General features: G+C 43.4%; 1 long non-coding RNA gene across 1 annotated transcript in view; it reads right to left on the reverse strand.

Annotated features, from left to right (window-relative positions):
- Window positions 1-19,530, reverse strand: part of LOC144039419 (uncharacterized) — a 155,196-nt gene that overhangs the window by 31,258 nt on the left and 104,408 nt on the right. The gene's annotated exons all lie outside the window — the stretch shown is intronic.

Here is a 19,530-nt window from a genome sequence, read left to right on the forward strand (position 1 = left end):
CGTCCAAACACACACACACACACGCACACCCACTCGCTACTACATTGTTCCGGCCGTTGCCATGGAAACAAGAGCAGCTGCTGAGTGGCAGACACAGAGAGCGAGTCTTTTATTTGGCCGTGTATTTCTGCCTGTGCGCATGAATGCAAATGCGTGTGTGTACCTATTGTACGACGCACACCCCCGCCTGCCGCCGATCGCCGCCGCCACCTCCCGGTCTGTGTGTGGCCCCCCGGGTGCCCGGTAGCCTCGACCTTGCTCGCCGGAGGCCACAATGGCAGGACAAGCCTGGATACTGTTTACCAACATCAGCCACATGGCTACGGCCTCCTCCCCTCTTCGTGCTCCCTCCTCCATTGCCGGGCTCGAACCCAACTATGTGCCACTCAGGGGCCGGGCCGGGCCGGGCGTTCTCTGAAGATGGCTGAAAGGGAAATCTGTTGCCACGGTCTGAGTCGCCATTCAGCGGGACGGGGCGGAAGAGAAAAGGAATCGGCCAGGAGGGAATTAAAAGCCGTAAAAACACACATCGGCGATGACTTTGATGAATTCTTTTTAAGCCTGTAAACCCTCTGAAGGGCGAACGTTTGCGAAGGTAGCTGATGTTGATTTCTTGTCAGGGATCGTTCAAAGGTCATAAACGTTTGCCGAGAGTTTTTACAGCTTTTCTTGTCTCAAATAAATTTTGTTCAAAAGGTAGCAAATGTTGATTTTTCGTCATGGTTCATTCAAGGTCGCACACGTTCAACACTAAAGTTTTTCTTGTTGCAAGGAAATTTTGAACATGTGTAAAAGGTAGCAAATGTTCATTTCTTGTCAGGGTTCGCTGAACTCCGCAAATGCTCCCCCAGACGTTTGCAGTTTTAAGTTTTTCTTGTGTCAAATTTTGAGCATGTTCAAGATATCCCTGCGAAAACAAATGTCCTTGCGACGTAAGGAAAGTTTGAACAATAAGTAGCGAATGTTGATTTCTTGTCAGGGTTCATTCAAGGTTGCAAACATTTGCCAATTGTTCGCCAATAGTCCTAACATTTTTCTTGTCGCAAGGAAATTTGACAAGGAATTTTGAACACGTTCAAAAGATAGCAATTGCTGATTTCTCGTCAGGGTTCAGCAGAGTAGGTTCAAGGTCGCAACGCGACGTTTGCTAACAGTTTGAGCAGTTTTCCTTGTCAGAAGGAAATTTTGAACATCTTCAAAATGTGACAAGTTGCGACAGTTATTTGTTACAAGGAAATTTAGAAAATGTTCAAAACATCGCAAATGTTGATTTCTCCTTAGAGTTTGTTCAAGGTCTCAAACGTTTGCCAGACGTTCCCCAACAATTTTAACAGTATTCCTCGTTGCAAGGAAATTTTTGAACATGTTCCAAAAATAAATAAACAGTTTTAACAATTTTTTTGAGCATGTTCAAAAAATGTTTGTGTTCAAAATGGGTCATGTTCCAATTTTGTGTTAAAACTATTGGCGAACGCGTGGCAAACGCTTGGAACGGTGGAGATGCTGACTTTCTCATTCCTGCTCAAACCACATTAGCTGACTGTGTCCCAAGTCCACCGTCAGCCAAAGGCTCCAAGGCATCCGGAGGTATGCTCACTACGTAAGACGCAACATGAAGACGGATGACTTTGTTTTGGACTTGAGACAGCTCGAGACTGAGCCTCTCCGCGGGGGAGTGCAACTGGTGGATTACGTAACTGGGGTCTGGTGTCTGCATGTGTGCGGATGCTACAGGAGTCTGGTGTCTTTGCAAAGTGTGTGCGCCTCCTCTCACGGGAGCCTTCCCCTCCCCTCCCCTCCCCTCCCTTCGCCATCTGCCTGATGGCTTATCCTACTAGGTTACCGGATGAAAACAAATTCACGGACAATAACATCACGGGAAAATAAAGGGTGAGTAAAAAAAGGCGCGCATCCAGATTCATTGTGACAGTTAACAGAATTGTTCCATAAACATCTGTGGTGAGACATATGGGGACACCAACAGGAAGTAATAATAGAATAATTGATGGAGTTGCAGCTACTGCATGAGAGCTTTCACTGTTCCATTGGTGTTTTGATAGATGTAACAGCACCAGAGGGTTTAAATCCATTCAACCGCCGTTTACCTGCCAGTTAAGTAAAAACACACCAAATCTAGGTCCAGAAAGTAAAAACCCTGCCACAGTTTGGCTTTAGCCTCAGGTGCCATGGTCCCATGGTGCTCGTTTTCCTGCTAGGGAGCTAGCTAGCTAGCTAGCGCTAGTGGCTAAAGCCAAACTGTGGCAGGGTTTTTACTTTCTGGACTTGAAAATGTCAATCTTAAGGGCCGGGCAGCACGGTGGCTGACTGGTTAGCACGTCCGCCTCCCAGTGCAGAGGACGTGAGATCGAGTCCAGGCTTCGGCCTTCCTGGGTGGAGTTTGCATGTTCTCCCCGTGCTTGCGTGGGTTTTCACCGGGTACTCCGGTTTCCTCCCACATTCCAAAGACATGCATTGCAGGTTAATTGAACACTACAAATTGTCCATAAGTGTGATTGTGAGTATGGTTGTCCGTCTCTGTGTGCCCTGTGATTGGCTGGCAACCAGTTCAGGGTGTACCCCGCCTACTGCCCGAAGCCAGCTGGGATAGGCTCCAGCACCCCCGCGACCCTTGTGAGGAAAAGCGGTCAAGAAAATGGATGGATGGATGGAATCTTAAGGGCCGTTTCTGAATATCCTTGTGATCTCGTGAAATGTCACCACAATCACTGATTGGCTACGGAAATATTACAAGCAGAGGTGGCAAATCCAGGGCTAGAAAGTAAAAACCCTGCCATGGTTTGGCTGTAGCCCCTAGTGCTAGCTAGCTCCCAAGCAGGAAAACGAGCATCAGGAGCTAAAGCCAAACTGTGGCAGGGTTTTTACTTTCTGGATCTGGATTTGGCACCTCTGATCACAAGATGCATTTCCTGCTGCTATCATGGAAATATGTCAGAGTCGGTGTAAAGTTACCAAGTACCCAGTCGTACCAACGTTCTTGAGTATGTTCTTGGGAAACTCGTACTTGGCGAGGTCACAAGACCATACTTTCCGTTCTTCATATTGAGAGATGGCCAACAAAAATGAAATAGTCTGAACCCACAAAATCTTCTCCTCCATTCCAACAAACTGTTTGTTGTTTGAAGCGTTTCACCAGAAATGGTCATAAGATGAGCTATGGTAGCTCATAAGTGATTGACAAACAACAACAACAAAAACGACAAATATTTAACTTTGACGTCAAGTAGGGGGCCGCAAAAAAAACAAAAAAAAAAAAAAATCACCCTGCCCCCAGGTCGCAAGTTTGAGACCCCTGATGTACAAGTTTTCCTACTTGATGCCTGATGGACGTTTTACTCTTTCCAGTCCATCTCATAGTGGCGGACATCATAAGTCCGCTCACACGCATGCCCAAAACGCACACTGCGTGCTGTCTGAAACGAGGCTCATTTCACAGAATTAAACAAACATATGGCAATGGCTTTTCCCTGATTAATACCCATTATCCTGCCTGGCATGGGTGGCTGGTTAGACAGTCCAGACACACACACTTCTTAATGGGCTTACAAATCTCTTGACTGGCGCACATTAAAGCTGTACAGGAGATAAGGCGGCGTGTTTTTGTTTTGTTTCCTCACTTCCGATGACGACGCTCGAGACAACGCCTCTATTGTCCTATCGAACACCCGATCTGTATTCAACACGTTAACCTCCACCATATGGCGCAAACAATGGCCGCTGTATGTGGGTACACAACTGTGTGTGTGCGCCTTTGTCTTTGCTACGTTATGGAGCCCATGCACGCGTGTTTTACCTGGTTTAACTACTATTGTGGGGACCGACTTGATCTTGTGGTCACATTTTTGGTGGTCCCCACAAGTTCCCTTTTTTTGAGGGTCGAGACTTGGTTTTAGAGTTTAGGTTTGAACTGGGTTTCTCAATGGCTAAACTATGGTGCCCATACACACCTGTTTTTCTGGGTTTAATTACTATTGTGGGGAGAGGCTTGATCTTGTGGGGACATTTTGTGGGGACCTCTTTTTGAGGTTCAAGATTTGGTTTTAGAGTTTAGGTTTGAATTTGGGTTAGGCAATCAGTTGTGATGGTTAAGGTTAGGGTAAGTCGCTAGGAAATGCATTATGTCAATGAGATGTCCCCACTATGATACAAAGACAAACATGAGTGTGTATGTGTGTGTCATGTGCCCAACCTCTGCACAAAGGCATGCCCGTCACCCATTGCCAAGAGCCCTGCAATGTGTGTGCGAATGGGCAGGGGTGGGGGGGTCACCATCTGTTGAGGGGTCCAGTGTGGCCGCAGGTGCTCAGACTTTGCGAGTGTGAGGGACATTTTAGGGAGAGTAGAAGACAAGGATGTGTGTGGGCAGGGGCACGAGGGTCAGTTCCAGTGCCAAAGCGGCAAAGAGACGCAAGCTTACAGTAATTGCAGAGCACATATAGTGGACAGGGAGGAGAAAGAGAGAGAGTGAGCGAGCGAGAGAAAGAAAAGGAGGCCGGAGTGTTTGATCAAAGTTTACCAAGTCTGAGGACATTTGCATACAGATGGTACTGTAGCGCGGCCCACCCCAACCCCGGCATACCTTTCCCTCGCCTTATTTGTCTTTCTCCGTCTCTCTCTCTCGCTTACACACAAACGTAATAGGGCCGCATTGAAGAATCCATGAATAGCCTTTCAAGAGTGTGCTCCGAGGAAGAAAACGGCCTTGGACGCACAACACAGCGCCTGGAAAGAGAAAGCCCGGCCGGAGGGAGCGCGGGGCAGGAAGGGGAAAAGACGGAGAGAGATAAAAAAAAAAAAAAAAAAAAGTGGTGATGATTAGGACAGGATTAGTGAAGGGAGAGAAGAGCGACAATGGGAAGAAAGAGGCGGAAAAAGCCACTGTGAAGTGCTAATTAAGAAAACAAATCCAGCTAGCGCGGTTTACCTTCGCATATCTATGCTAATGCTAGTCCATTCACCGGCCGCCCTGACGCAGCCTGTATTGATTGTGAATGAGATTGCCTCGTCCATCTTTAAGCCCCTCTTATGTAAACTATATTGTCTTTGAAGTCGTTCTCATGCAACCGGGACCCTGAGCCAAACGTCCCGGACGATGCGTCTGTCAGCACCTGGAGCTCAAACGCGAGACGACGTGCAACAGCGGTCGGCCGCAGGACGACGCTAAAAGCAACTAGCTGTTGTGTCGTTTCATTTTATAAAGCGAAAACAGTTGGTGCTTAAGTGGCTCGGAGATAAGTGAGAAGACAGACACGGTGATAAACCACAACAAAGTGGCTATTGCCGCCACGAAACGTCAAAGGAAGGATGGAAAGATTTTTCTCCTGGTAAAGCCACAAAGTCGAGGTTTTATCAAAATACAGGGGACGCAACGAGAATAGAGTTTAAATATAGACCTCGAGACCGAGGCTTGCTGAGACCGGATGGATCCTTGGGCCGCATTGTGAATATTGTGCGTCTTTGGAAAGTTTCGTGTTCTCATGGGATATCAGCAGGCAATGACAAAAACATCATATCTGGACATACGCAATGGGGAAAAAAATCCTTCTGTTTTGAGATCTACAGATTTTTGTCAAAAACTGGCCATCCGGCATGCAGGGCAGATACCGAGGTACCAGGTAACAACCAATCATGGCTCACCAGTTTTCAGGGTTTGGTTAGTAAACTGAGCCATGATTGGTCGTTACCTACTTCCTCATGAAGTGATCAAATTCATTCTGCACAAAATATTAACTTTTTTATTGCTGAAAATGGCTCAATGAGTCAAGTATCCCTTTTAGATGGAGCAGCCCAGTAATCCATTTATATTTAGACCGAAAATGGATGAGTATGCAAAAAAAATGCAAAATCCAAATTTGGATTAGTTGCATTGTATTCTAAATCCAAGCAGGTAATCAACATTAGTGCAAAACGGCAAGCCTGTTCTAGCATTTGGAATGTGTTGTGTAAAAACAGACTCGCGCGCATAAAAATGTACATTTGGTGCCAACATTAACCCATTTATGGCAAATGTTTGCATTTTTGTGGCACAGCATAGCATTTTAAGCACAACATATCTGCCATGATTGTAGGGTGTCTGTGCAGCAGGACTCGCTATTGTTCGTGGAGGATGGTTTACGCACAGACTGCGGATGGTTGTAGTAACCGCAGAACCTAATGGTTGGGTAGCTGAGCAAATCAGAATTCAATATAAAAATTTCAAGGAATATGGAGCGAGTTTAGAACATTTTTTTGTTTGGATTTACCGCCTTTCCAATGGCATTGGTGATTATAGAAATGGAACAACTTGCTGGAGTAGATTCTGTTAGCTAGACTATCGTAACAATTATTTTTGAATGCACTTTGATCACACCAAGGCTGAAATTATCCATATGCATATACGAGGGCTGAAATTGACTCCAATTCAAACCGGCATGGCAATACAGTCAATTCCGGTCTCCTGTTTACGGCCGCCACCGAACTGCGCAAAACGCTTGCTGCCTTACGGGTGGCCTCCAAGATAAAGGGCTACATATAAACAAAGCGTTTTCTTGTAAATATTATGATTCATGCTTCCAGACAGCCTCATTAAGAAAGTGGTTATATCGGCAGTGACACACTCTCTTCATCGGAGCACTCGTCTTGTAAAGATTATCTGAAGGTGTGCCAGTTTTTGTGGAAGTGTGGTAGCTCTCGAGTGTGTTTGTCCGCTCTCCATTGTGTGTGTTTATTTGGAGTAATCACTGGCTGCTTCTGTGTATGTGTGTACATGTATCAAGGTTGATTCATGAGTGCTGTTCCAGAGGAAACACATAACAAATGGTTTTCTGGTCCAATAAACCCAAAGCAAATGAGTCTAAGCTAAAGTATCCTTTGTATGTACACGAGCGGCGTGGCCAGATGGATGACCGTCTTGAAAACATCACCTCAGGCTTGAGCAGACCTGGACTCCTTTTGTGGTTCATGATACCAATCAATGGGTTTGCGGTTGTATTTTTATTATTTTATCATTTAGAATTTTATGTGAATCTATGTATCTAAATGTATGTATGTACAGACGCTCCCCTACTTACGAACATTCGAGTTACGAACAACGGTACATACGAACATTTCTGCGCGTACAGTATGTCGAAAAATGTTCGGAAAGAAATGCTGTAAGTTAGATTTTGTATTGCGCGTAGTGCTTCTTTCCGCCGCTAATACCGACGATTGGCGCTGTGAGAGCTCATTGGAGGCTGAGCAACGTGGCGAGGAGGAGGAGGAAGAAAACGCCGGTCCCCATGAAGCAGGAAATAACTTTTGAAGCCGATTCCAGCGACGACGAAGAATCTCTCATGATATAAAATCCTCCTCTTCCTCCTCCTCCATCATCTCCTTAAGCATTGAGTACATCTTCCAAAAGTAAATTAAACTTCATTTTATTTATCTTATTACGTACATGTACATACTGTGTGTGTCTTTCGCTCTCTCTCTCTAACATACGTAGTACAGTACAGTACTGTACGTATTCTCTCCATTTTATTACAAGTTTTTTTCAGTACAAACCAATGCAGGTTACTTGTACAAGCCTTAAACATACTTATATAAACCTTCAATATACTTATATAGGCTTTAAACATAAATTATAATACAAAATATAGCACTGAAGCAACTTACGAACAAATTCACCTTACGAACGATCGTCCGGAACGTAACTCGTTCGTAAGGTGGGGAGCGTCTGTCTGTGTTTAATGTATTATATGTATCTAAAATCAACAGGAAGTGACACGTTTCAACAGGAAGTAACCCGGAAGTGACTTGATTTCAACAGGAAGTGACCCGGAAGTGGCCTAAAATCAACAGGAAGTGACCCGATTTTGATAGGAAATGACCTGATTTCAACGGGTAAGTGGTGGTTTGGAAGGTCATTGTTAGGACGAAGCAAGCCTTGTCAGTATTTAATAACTTAACAAATGATTAGACCTTTTCGGGGGGTTTTGTTTTGTTTTGTTTTTTGTTTTGTGTGTTTTCTTTTTCTTGTGTCTTGTTTGACAGCCCAGTTCTGGTTTGTGTGCTCAGTTTGAATTGGATGTTGGAGTTTGATTTAATAAAGAAGGCAACAACAAAAAAACTACTACTACTACAAGTACAACATGCGACTTTTCACCTTGCAAGAGTCAGCAGTCGCATTCAATTATGATAAAATTGTATTCATTAATTCATTCAAAATGATATCACACATTCATTTTATTATTTTGATTTTTTTTTTTTTTTAGGCTATTATGAGCAAACCAAGATTAGAAAGCGGAAAAATGCGGCAGAGCATGTGTATTGTTTGTGGATATGATTGTTCCTGACAATCTGCATGCCCCCGTGTGATGCTCCGCTGCTTTAACGCTCATTTAGTTTCGCTTGGGAGTTTGATCACTCGGACAGGCTTGACCATTGACCTGACCCTTCCAGAGATAGGATCAGATTAAAACTAAACCCACTAAAACACATCTTCAAGTGATATTTTACACACTCAAGAAGGAAGGATGAATAAATTGTGTAAGCTCCAGGGCTCAACGCAATCCTATTTGGGATGGTAGCTGACCTTTGAAATAATCTAGCGCAGGGTCAAATTGTCGCCGTTGAGTGGGAATTGAAAACTGTGCGAACTCAAAACAAGTTAAAGTAAAAAAAAAAGAAAAAAAGATGAGCTTTTCTTCATATATTTGCTAGTAGACATCCATTTATATTTACATGTCATGATTGTCAACAATTTGGCTGTTGGTAACTGGAGCCTATCCCAGCTAGCACAGGACACAAATAGACAAGCAACCATTAACACCTTTGGACAATTTACCAAGCCCTATCTAATCATAACAAGAAGTGCCACAATATTCCAGGGAGAACAATACAAACTTCAAACAGGATGATTCAAACCCAGAACCTCAACTGAGAGGAAGATATGTCAAGCAAGTATTGTTATTTCAACATGAGAATGTCCAGGTTGGTCCAACAATGAAATGAAAACAGGATTAAAGATTGTACTATAAATGATTTTTGCAGAAATTGTAATGCAAAATTTACAAACGTTGGCTATCCAGGTACATGTGTGGTTATTAATAATCAAATAATTTAGGATTCAAGAGATGGCAGATAATTTGCTTATTTCATTACTATGCAAATAAAATTATAACATCTTATTTGACTGGCAGTTAATCAGTTCATTCATCCATAGTGTGCACACCCTGACAAGGTTTGCATAATGTTTGGAACGGTAAGTATGAAAAAAGGTTCAAATTTCAGAACTGATTGTCCTCTATAAGAGAGGGTGAACCAATTGTATAATTCACTTTCAAAAGAATAATAGAAAACGGTGAACAATTACATTATTAACAAGCACAACTTAATGATCCGTGACGTCTGGATAAGGACTCATCGTTATATTCCAGAAAGACGGCAAATTGCCAAAAATCCCAAAGATTAATAAGTGAAAACATAGGGGTAAAAGAGCGTATGAAGAAAGGTCCGCGACCTCACTTCCCGACAGTTATCTGTCAGTTTGATGGCGGGCCGAGGACGGGCCAGGACGGCAGAATCCTCAGCGGGCGCCTGGCTGACACATGTGGGACAGAGCCCAGTGCAAATCGGGTTAATGAATCGTAGAGCGGGGCCGAGCGGCGGGGTTGCTCGCCTTTCAATACCCCCCGTCACTATCAGTTGGCGCGGCACTCATCTGCACGCAGCTGGGACAGGCGCAGACAGGCGGGTCAGTAGGTAGCGAGTGCAGACCTTCAAAAAAAAAAATCAAGAACTGGGAAGACAATGCGTGCGAGTTGGACAAAGTGAGTGTCCGTTTTGGAAAGGCTATTACTTGGCAAGTAGTGTGGGTGGTGGTATGCGTGGTGAGCAGGGAGCGATGATGTGGGGTCTTGCCAATGAGGGATAAACACAAGCAAGGGCATTGTAGTGCATTAGTTGCTCCTGTTCTAAATGTTGGTCCGTAACACAAAGCAGCTTTAAAGGGGCCCTCGCAACCAACCCTGGCCACGTTGGGGTACTTGCACAAAATGTTTTTTATAGGGCAAACGTGTGTACAAAGTTTCCGCCGAGGTTAAGACCCTCAAAAACAGCGTACTTTTTCTTTGCAAACAGTAACAAAAAGTGTGCAAAAAACCTTTCAATCATTTTTAATCTAAAAAAAATCAACATAGATGAAACACCCAAAGCTTGAAGATAATCAAATGCATTTTGTAGGCGTTAGTTAAAATGTGACCTCCATAAAAGCCCCAAAATGGCAGCTATTCCAAAATAAGAGTCAAAATGGCTGACTTCCTGTTAGGTTTAGCCACTGGCTACAGAAGACTTTTGTAGGTCCTCGCCCAAACGTACTACAGGAAAGGTTTTGTTAAAAAAATTTGTAGGTGGCGCTATTGAGCCATTTATTCAAAATTGTACGATAAAGCTCAAGTGACCACTGTATCTGATGCCTTGATATGTTTATCGTGTTTAATGTCATCTTCTCCTCTAGCCAGGCTACATTTATGAATCTGTGATCCATGACCGCTCCATTACAGGCCTGTCTGCCCGCTGTCACTTCCCTGTGATGGATCAGGACGTTCCAGACACGACCACCAGTCTTCATTCTAATAACATTACTGCTTTTCTGCTTCACAGACTCGAAACAGATGCAAATGGCTGTGTCTTATTAGATTGCTAAGAAACACGTCTATGCCCGCCTCACCCGTCGGTGGCGACAAAGATGCGATTGGGCCGATTAGGACGGGTGACCGGACCGACCTGCAGCCACTTCACGTTCATAATTCGCCCAATCTAAGCGGATAAAAAAATATATTAGCATGTTTAATGGCAAGATTATGCCCATCTCTCGTGTTTGACAGCTGTTGAGTCAGACGACGCCATTGTTGAAAATATGAGTCAGTGCACACTAATCTAATCAGCAGAAACCTTGGTCAGGGATTAAGTCAGTTTTTCGGACATCCATCAGCCAACTCGCGGGATTACACACAAGGTTAATTATGGATGAATTCGATTTGGGGGGACAATGGCTCGATGGCTTGGAAGAATAAGGTAATAGTGTTCACAGGCAAGGAGGCCCGAAAGACTCAAGAAAGGCTCAATGCTGGTTTAGATCAACTCAGGCGTGACACTGATTACTTTAATTGGTGGGAGTGGAGGACATCATTGAATCCTATGGAAACCTCATCCATCACATGCACTTTTGATACCATCAACTGGTGGATCCAACACTCAAATCCCAATTTGGTTTTGGCAATAAACGTTAGCATTTGAGCATGGAATTGACAGCATTTTCCACTGGACAATTCATCCTTGTAGGACATCAAAATCACAAACAACACAAACACAACAAACACAGGGTGGCGTGGCTCAGTGGTAGAGTGGTTGTCTCCCAACCAGAGGTGGCAAATCCAGGTCCAGAAAATAAAAAAACCCTGCCACAGTTTGGCTTTAGCCCCTGATGCTAGCTAGCTAGCACCAGCTGGCAGGTAAACGGGTACCATGGGAGCTAGCTAGCTAGCACCTGGAGCTAAAGCCAAATTGTGACAGGATTTTTACTTTCTGGACCTGGATTTGCCACCGCTGCTCCCAACCCAGAGGTTGTGGGTCCGATCCCATGCCTTTGTGATCACATCAAAGTAATCTTGAGCAAGATACTAAACCCCCAGATGTTCCTGATGTTGTGTCATCAGTAGTTTGAATGAGTAGCCAAATGTAAAGCACTTTGAGGGCTTTGTAAGGTGGAAAAGCACCGTTTAAATGACGTACCAAGTACTTTCAACACCTTTTTGTTTGCAAATGTGGCCTGAAACAGCTGCTGGTGATTGAGTTTAAAGTGTAATGCAGATTTCCCTCGTTTGTGGCTCACTTGACTGGGTGTAGCACAAAAAGAGATGGACTTGATTGGCCACTTCTGGTGCAAATTTGCACATCCATTTCTCTCAAATTAGACATTTGAGAGCAATAGGCCATCGCTACCCCCTCACTTCAGCTAGCACTGTAAAAAGGGTGCCTCCAAGCTTCACTCAGTAGGATTGATGTAGCACAGAGAAGAGAGAAGTCAACCCTATAAACTCAGATGGAGAAGAAATAGCAGACTAGGATTTTTCTAGTAATATTTTTTAAACGTCCTATTTTCTTTGCTGAATTATGTTGTTGTGTATCAGAAAAAAAGTTGTGTTTCGGGAAAAGATGAAAGCAATCCTACATCAATACAAAGGAGGCATTTTGTTTTGAAATTATAATTCAAATTAGATTTTTGCATAGATAATAACCTCGGTTGAGGTTTTCACAGCACATATTTTGAGACTGAATTCATTGCTCATCTCAAATTTATGATCACACTAGGTGAGGATGAGGATAAGAATGAACAGAACACTGCGCTGTGATAGATATTATAACATTTTTAATTCTTCATTTCATATATTAACCATTGTTACACATTATTAACATTTTAATTCTTTATATTAACCTTGTCGAGATGTTTTGTGTCCTGTGCAGAGCAGATGGTGTTGATTTCGGTATAATCTGACCTTAAGCTGGGACATACTATTTAGTCTAAAAAAGTTCCTTCTCAGCGTTTTGTGCGAAAACACATTTGGTCCTTGAGAACAGAATCTGTTTCGAACACGCACTCCTGACTCTGTTTTCGCCATCGCTCATGGAAAAGTACCCAGAGAGTATGTTTTGTCTACAAATGAAAGAGAGGCGGTCGGTTTTAACTATAAGAAGCCATTGTACACGCGGAAGAGACACATTTCGACGCTCTGAATCCCACCTGTTTAAGTGATGAATTAGAGGCTGTTTGAATGTCCAGAGATCTCTGTTAGATTAAAAAATCATTTTTGCAAAGGTGTTTTTTCTTACACTAAATCTGTCTTCAAATTTTGGAACACGCAAAGAGGACAAATACTTTTTTCCTCTTTCAGCTGCCACAACGAAAGAAAGGCCAACTGGAGGCAAACTCTGGCGCAGAACGTAAGATGAAAGACGGCACACTATGGCACGAGCAACAACTGGGGAGGCCTTTCGTTTACAATCCCATTGGATGTTACTCGGCGGACTGGAAGCCAGCTGTTTTGGTCCAACCAAGAGTGACGACCCGTTTACAGAGTTTCCTCTGTTTTATCACTCTGGACATGCGCCGTTCCATTCGGCGGTCGACCGTTCAGCACGGATGGCATTCATTGCCATCCCCTTTTTGCGGGGAGTTAGCAAGGTTTCATCACTGCGCGACTCTTGGTCTGAAAAACTGGGAAAACCCTCTGACCCTGAAGATTAGCCCATTTCCAGGACATCATAAGACACCTGGGCTTCGATGATAGGGAGACACGACCTGAACCAAATGAGACCGACGGGTTTGCTGCAATCTCTGATGTTTGGAGGTCCTTTGCTGCAAACTGCATTTCGTCGTACAATCCAGGCAGGCACATCACCGTAGACGAACAGCTGTACCCAAAAAACACTCGCTGTTGTTTCTTGGACTACATTCCAAGGAAACCAGACAAGCATGGGATTAAGTTCTGGGTGGCATGTGACCTGAAGACAAAATATGATTGCAACATGATCCCCTATCTTGGGAAAGACCACAGTGGTCCCCTGGGGGTGCCAGTGGGAGAACACGTGGTGGGTGAAGCTAATGGAGCCGTTTCTGGACAAAGGGAGAACAGGAACAACAGATCATTTCTTCACATCTCTGGCACTCGCCAAACAACTCCTCAGACGGAAGAAGAAGCCCAATACAGTGATAGACTACAATAAAACTAAAATACGTAGTCCATGTGATGGACCAGATGATCCGGGATTACAACATGCTGGACATTGCAGCGCTGAACCCTTACATCCTGTACCAAGCATGCACTGGCGTGAAGGAGAAACGGTCCGACTTCCTGGTGGCGCCGGCAAAACGAGTTGGCACTCTCCCGTGTGGGAGCCAAGAAGGCGAATGTGGAGGAGCGCCTTCGGGAACAATACGCCACACTAGAACCTGGGAAGCGTGCGACGTGCCAGGTTAAAACGGAGTGCAGCAACAATCGTGCCACTTTGGTGTACTTGTGGCACGTGCAGAGAGAAGGTTTGGAAGTGCCAAGAATGTGCAAAATAAAGGACATGGGGTGTATTGGTAGTCTAGGGTACATTTGTGTGTTTTCTATATTTCAGAGTTGTAATTTCAAAGCTGATCATTCTTGTTTGAATTCTGTGCATCATCAATAAAACACAGGAAGAAATGGAAAAACAAACTGTCGACTTCTTACTTGAGTTTTACATTTGATACTGATTCAATTTTATATACATTGTTTGGATACACAGGACCCACAAATCACTGTAAGAAATATGTCAAATAAAATAAAATTGGTATTTTTCAAACAGTAAAATGATAAAACAACACACACTCATAAAATGTGCAACCCCTCAATTCTCATGCAAAATGATACTTTACATTCACAGCAAAATTTTCTTTCTTGTAAAAATAGACACAATCACATGAATAGACTTTTATAAGCATTAGTTGAACACTTGGTGTGCGCGCTACACTTCCCCCTCGGTTTGGGCCACATTCCAGCATAATGCCTGCGTATTGGCTGCATTTGCAAACGATAGGTGGCTGACTGTAGGGCAACGACTTGTTAATTCAAAAGCACAGGTCCTTTTTGGCCCCCCTCTGGCATTTTTAGGGCCAAAGCAGTCCCTGCGTGGTACAAGAAAGACTTCTTGTACCAAGCAATCAATTCCACAGATTAATGAATCGACTACAAGTAATTGATTACTGTTCCCATCCTTAATTGTAATCTTCTGTGGAGCTCTTGTCCATGAATCCTACAAAAGACCCCAGTGTAAGTGGAATAAATAGAACTGTAACAAATCTAAATAGATGTAACAGCTTCTGTTATTTCAAAATTCAGTTTTAAGTAGGCACACCGCAGGCATTCTAAAGCGGTTACGACAGTGGCGTATCCCAACGGAAGACACAGTTTAGAGGCGACGCCTAAGCTAGCTAGCTAACTGCACGTCGTAAATACGCAACATAACAGGTTATGCTAACAAAGGCAATCAAGTTCTTATGTAGTTGGGCAGGCCAAGTATGTAAGAACGTGTGTCACAAGTTACCATGCTCTGCAAAAGTTGAATGCTTAATCTCCACAATTGAGTACTACAGAGTTCTTTGCACTTTTTAAGCAATTATCTTCCTTATGTTTTTCTTTTTCAACTGAGTAATTGGGCCGCTGTTTTAGCGAACCATCAGGCTTCCTGTTGGTCATTGTTATTTTTAATGTCTCTCAGGATGTAACTGCTAAGTGATTTTGTTGAACTGTACTTAAATTAAATTTGATTCCATTCCATGTATAGACAGACTATCTGAAGTCACTCTACAAGGTATTTAAGTACAGAATGTGAGTATTTGGCAATCACATCAAAAGAGTTCATTGTGATGGAAAGCGATTTACAAATCAAATCTATTACAGTAAATGTAACCACTGAGTCAAAACATCCTCCCTGCCAAAACACATCACAGGTGGCGCTATCACCGGAAGCTAAAACAAGTTGGCGGTTAGGACAGCTGCATCAATAGGCCAACGCCCACTCAAAATCCAATAGAACGGGAAGATTTACTGCATGAGGCATCTTGCGCACACATTCCCCCTCTTTTGTTCTTCAGCGCTTGTCGTTTCAATCGCCGCAGTGATTAATTTATGTCGCCGGGATATTCCCTTCTGTCTTTGTCGCACAAACAACACACACGCGGACACAGCGGAGGGAGGGAGGGAGGGAGGCAAGGAGTGGCGGGGCATGCCATTGATGCTCTGATGCGGCTTCATCCATCACTGATAATGGCCGTGGACAGCTGTGTGTTCAGTCTCTCGCCATCACACCGCAAGCTCCAGGCAAAGCGATGGACGGGAGGAGGGGTGTATTTGGTCTACCCCTACCTCCGTATCTGCAGTACTGTCCAGCAAGCCTCTACCAACAAACCCCCCACTGAAAACACCCGCCCGAGGCCAGACCCAGATGGCACGTCGGTGCTATTTCTGCTGCCAGTCTTTAGCGGGCTTCTAAATAACAAGCGGTGATACACAAAACAACACAACATGCAAACATCCTCGTGGCAATGTTACGCACGATTTTCTACGCATTCTCTCGTTTTCACACGGCCACGCAGACGCGCTGAACTAGAGTGAGCTGTTTAGACTGGAGTTAATGAAGAGATAACAGCTGATGTGATTAGCTTCCGCATGATGGCACTCAGTCTGTGTACATGAATGGAAGTGGGCTCCAGCTGACAACGTTGTCCTTGAACTACCTTATTTAACTAGGTCGGCAAATTGAAATGTCATAGTGGGAGGACAGATTGGTGCCCTCAAACGGCCCACGTTTCGAGACTTGATACACTTCTGGTGTTGGGAACGTAGCACTTTGGAACGCCCGGTAGGGAGCCAGTGTCAGAATCAAGCATCTTAGTAGCAGTCCCTAACCAAGCAAAAAATATTATTTCTGTTTTATTGTAAAATATTAGATCATGTGCTAGAGTCTGTCATGATAAATAAAAATGAAGCCCTAAAGCTAGTAAAAATGAGTAAAAATCAGCCAACCAAAAGGCCAAAGGATAAAATAGAAGACGAGCCTATAGCTTCCAAGAAAAAAGTTGCATTTAATAGACAATACTTATAATAGAGACTTATTGCTACGCTATTCTCAGTCACCAAATCTGCTGTGCGTAACGTGGCAAATTAGGCTTTCAAACCAAAAAACTTCTTTGTGAAATTGGAATTTCAGCAAGTAGTAAGACACTGCTAGGTGTCATTACCTAAAGATGGGATGGACTCACTGAAGAAAAACAAGTGCTGGCTAACTCTGTTAAGTTGACAAAAAAATTGGTCGACACAAAAATTTCTGCTCGAAGCTACCATGCATCATTTTAAAACCGTATTTACGGCGCCCGTAACTAATGTTTCGCCACTTTCGTGTTTCCGCAAGGACATTTGTTGTTGACGGACTTACTTCCTATAGAGCCATTCACAGAATTAAAAAAAACATGCTTATGAAGAGACAAACAAATTGTATGGCATTACTGCTACTACATATAAAGAGAAGCTGACAAAGCTTGAAGATGTGAACACAGGTGTACACTTTACGACGAGCCAGCCAGCCGCCTCTTCTAGAGGTAAAATAACAACTCCGCTGGTTTTTGTGAGTAAATTAGCACTAAACAATCTTAAGTCGCACCACAGTGCATCCCGTCCCTATCTCATGAGAGCCAAACATCTTCCGCTAAATTGTTGTGAACGGTTAAATTTGTCTCTGTGCATGCTAGCTTCTCCAGCTAGCTTGGCTTAGCATAGCTTGCTGTCTGTGTCTCTTAAGATGTCGCTAAGTGACATGATTACAGTGGGGGAAATGAATGAAAGATAAATATATTGTAAATAAATAAATAAATAAAAATAACGCATTGATGAATAATCTCGACCTCAAACTGTCCCCTGACAACTTGAGGAGAGAAGGCCGTATGTGTCATTTTAAGAAAATTCTTTTATTTGTATGACTCATTTAAGGTATTGTTATACACGCAGTCATCTAAACAGTATATTGAGGTCAGCTCCGGTAAATCTCCACAGATGGCAAGCTTATGTTATTCAATTAGCAGGTGATGGGGTTGCCCGGAACCCGATCTCCAACAAAACAGCAGCCCTGCACACTCCCTTCTATAAAAGACACCTGTCAGAAACAAGAGCCCCTTTTTTTCGTCCGTCCGTAGAAATTCACTCTCCTCGTCTCATCCTCATTTAAGACCTGGGCACTTCAAAGCTGACGCGGTACAATGGCAGCAAGCAGGCCGCCTTCAAAAGAACAGCACAAGTTACGGTGGGGTGGCGGCGACCCGAGAAGAATAGCCCTGTAAATCATAATGGGGAGAGAAATATAAAAGACGAGGCGGAGAGAGACGCAGTTCACCTGTTCTGTGTAACACAATCACTTAACGATCCTCAAGGCCAATTGTAAAGGGGGAGTGCTCCCGCCTCCCGGTGCTCGCACCCTCGCTTTGTGCACCGCTGCAGATCATCTTCCCTCTCTCTCTCTCTCTCTCTCTCTCCACCTACTCCCCCCCCCAAAAAAAACCTGACCTTCTCTGTGTTCTTACACATACAAACCCATCAAAATGACCCTAACTCCTCACAGATGAGGTCAGTGTCATTCATCGCGTTTAGAGCATCATCCTTTGATTTGAATAAAAAATAGCTAATAAAAGAAGGTAGACACTCCCTTTGGTAACGTGGTGTATGGTGCAGAAAATAAATTGAAATACGTACGATTCATTGTTAGACCCTTAGCATCTACTGACTGGATTAAGACAGGAAAGCACTTTTAGAGTTAGCATAGATAGAATAGATGAAGAAAGATAGACAGTGTTAAGTAGGAGGATTTATGAAAGATTTAGTGTTTGGCTCGGTCCTACGTATGGCTTTAAGGTAAGCAAGACTTCATTCAATCTCTGGACAAAATGTAACCAACTATAATGCGTAGGTACTGATACGCGTCATAGCTTTTACAATTACTCGTTGCCTCACCTAAATATGCGGCTGTGCGTTGTCACTGGCCACTTTTTGATGTCATACTCATACCCCGCTAGTAGGAAGCAGGAATGAAAGATTTCCTTTTTTTTTTTTTTTTTTAAAGATGCAACAACTAGCGCTCCTACATTAAGTCTCTAACGGGCATAGAAAGTGGACTAGCGCAACCAGTTAGCATGTAGGCAAAACACTAAAACAACTAGAGATTTCATACTACGTACTAAAACAACTTAAAAACAAAAAGTAGGCCAACAAATCTCTCAATTCTGCCCTGGAAACTGTAAAAAAAATTTTTTTTATTTTTTTTTTTAATTGAACACTTCCCTCTGAATGAGACAGGCTAACAAATAAAAACAAGGGAGGAGAGCAAGGGTGACTTGTATTTACTACTCGGAGACACGTTTTAGTCGAGAGGAGACTGACGGAAGTAAGCAAAAGCTACGTAAAAATGTAGTATAACAATATACCAAGATGACGTTAGCATGTGCGGTTATTTTGGTCATTTCGCACCCCATATCCTCTAATGTTACAATGATAATGACAGAATCTTTGAGAATCTTTATGACAACCCATATGGTATCGGCTCCATAAAGCCCTGGATGACCAGGTACTAGAAATACCTCTTAGAATCTGATTTATGAAACAGTTGTTAAACTAACTTCTTATGGGGCTCTGTAAACAGCCAGGTGTTTCTTTCTAAGGGGCCATTCAGCGACTTTTTAACCAAAACTGGGTGCGGTTTTGGCCATATAAAGCTTTGTCATCACGATAGACCTGTTTAGAAAGCAAATGCTTAAACCCTGAGGAAAGAAAACCTCTGGTATGCGAGCTGGAAAAACAACTTCTACTGGAATGGCTGTTTGTCCACTTTTTAAGTCCAGTGTCCAGTTCGCAAAGATGTCCAACCTGAATTGTCGGCATTGGGTCATCCTACTGTTCTGATTCAGAATGCTGCTCATGAAGC

The sequence above is a fragment of the Vanacampus margaritifer genome, chromosome 19, assembly GCF_051991255.1.
Source record: "Vanacampus margaritifer isolate UIUO_Vmar chromosome 19, RoL_Vmar_1.0, whole genome shotgun sequence".
In the NCBI taxonomy this organism is placed as follows: domain Eukaryota; kingdom Metazoa; phylum Chordata; class Actinopteri; order Syngnathiformes; family Syngnathidae; genus Vanacampus; species Vanacampus margaritifer.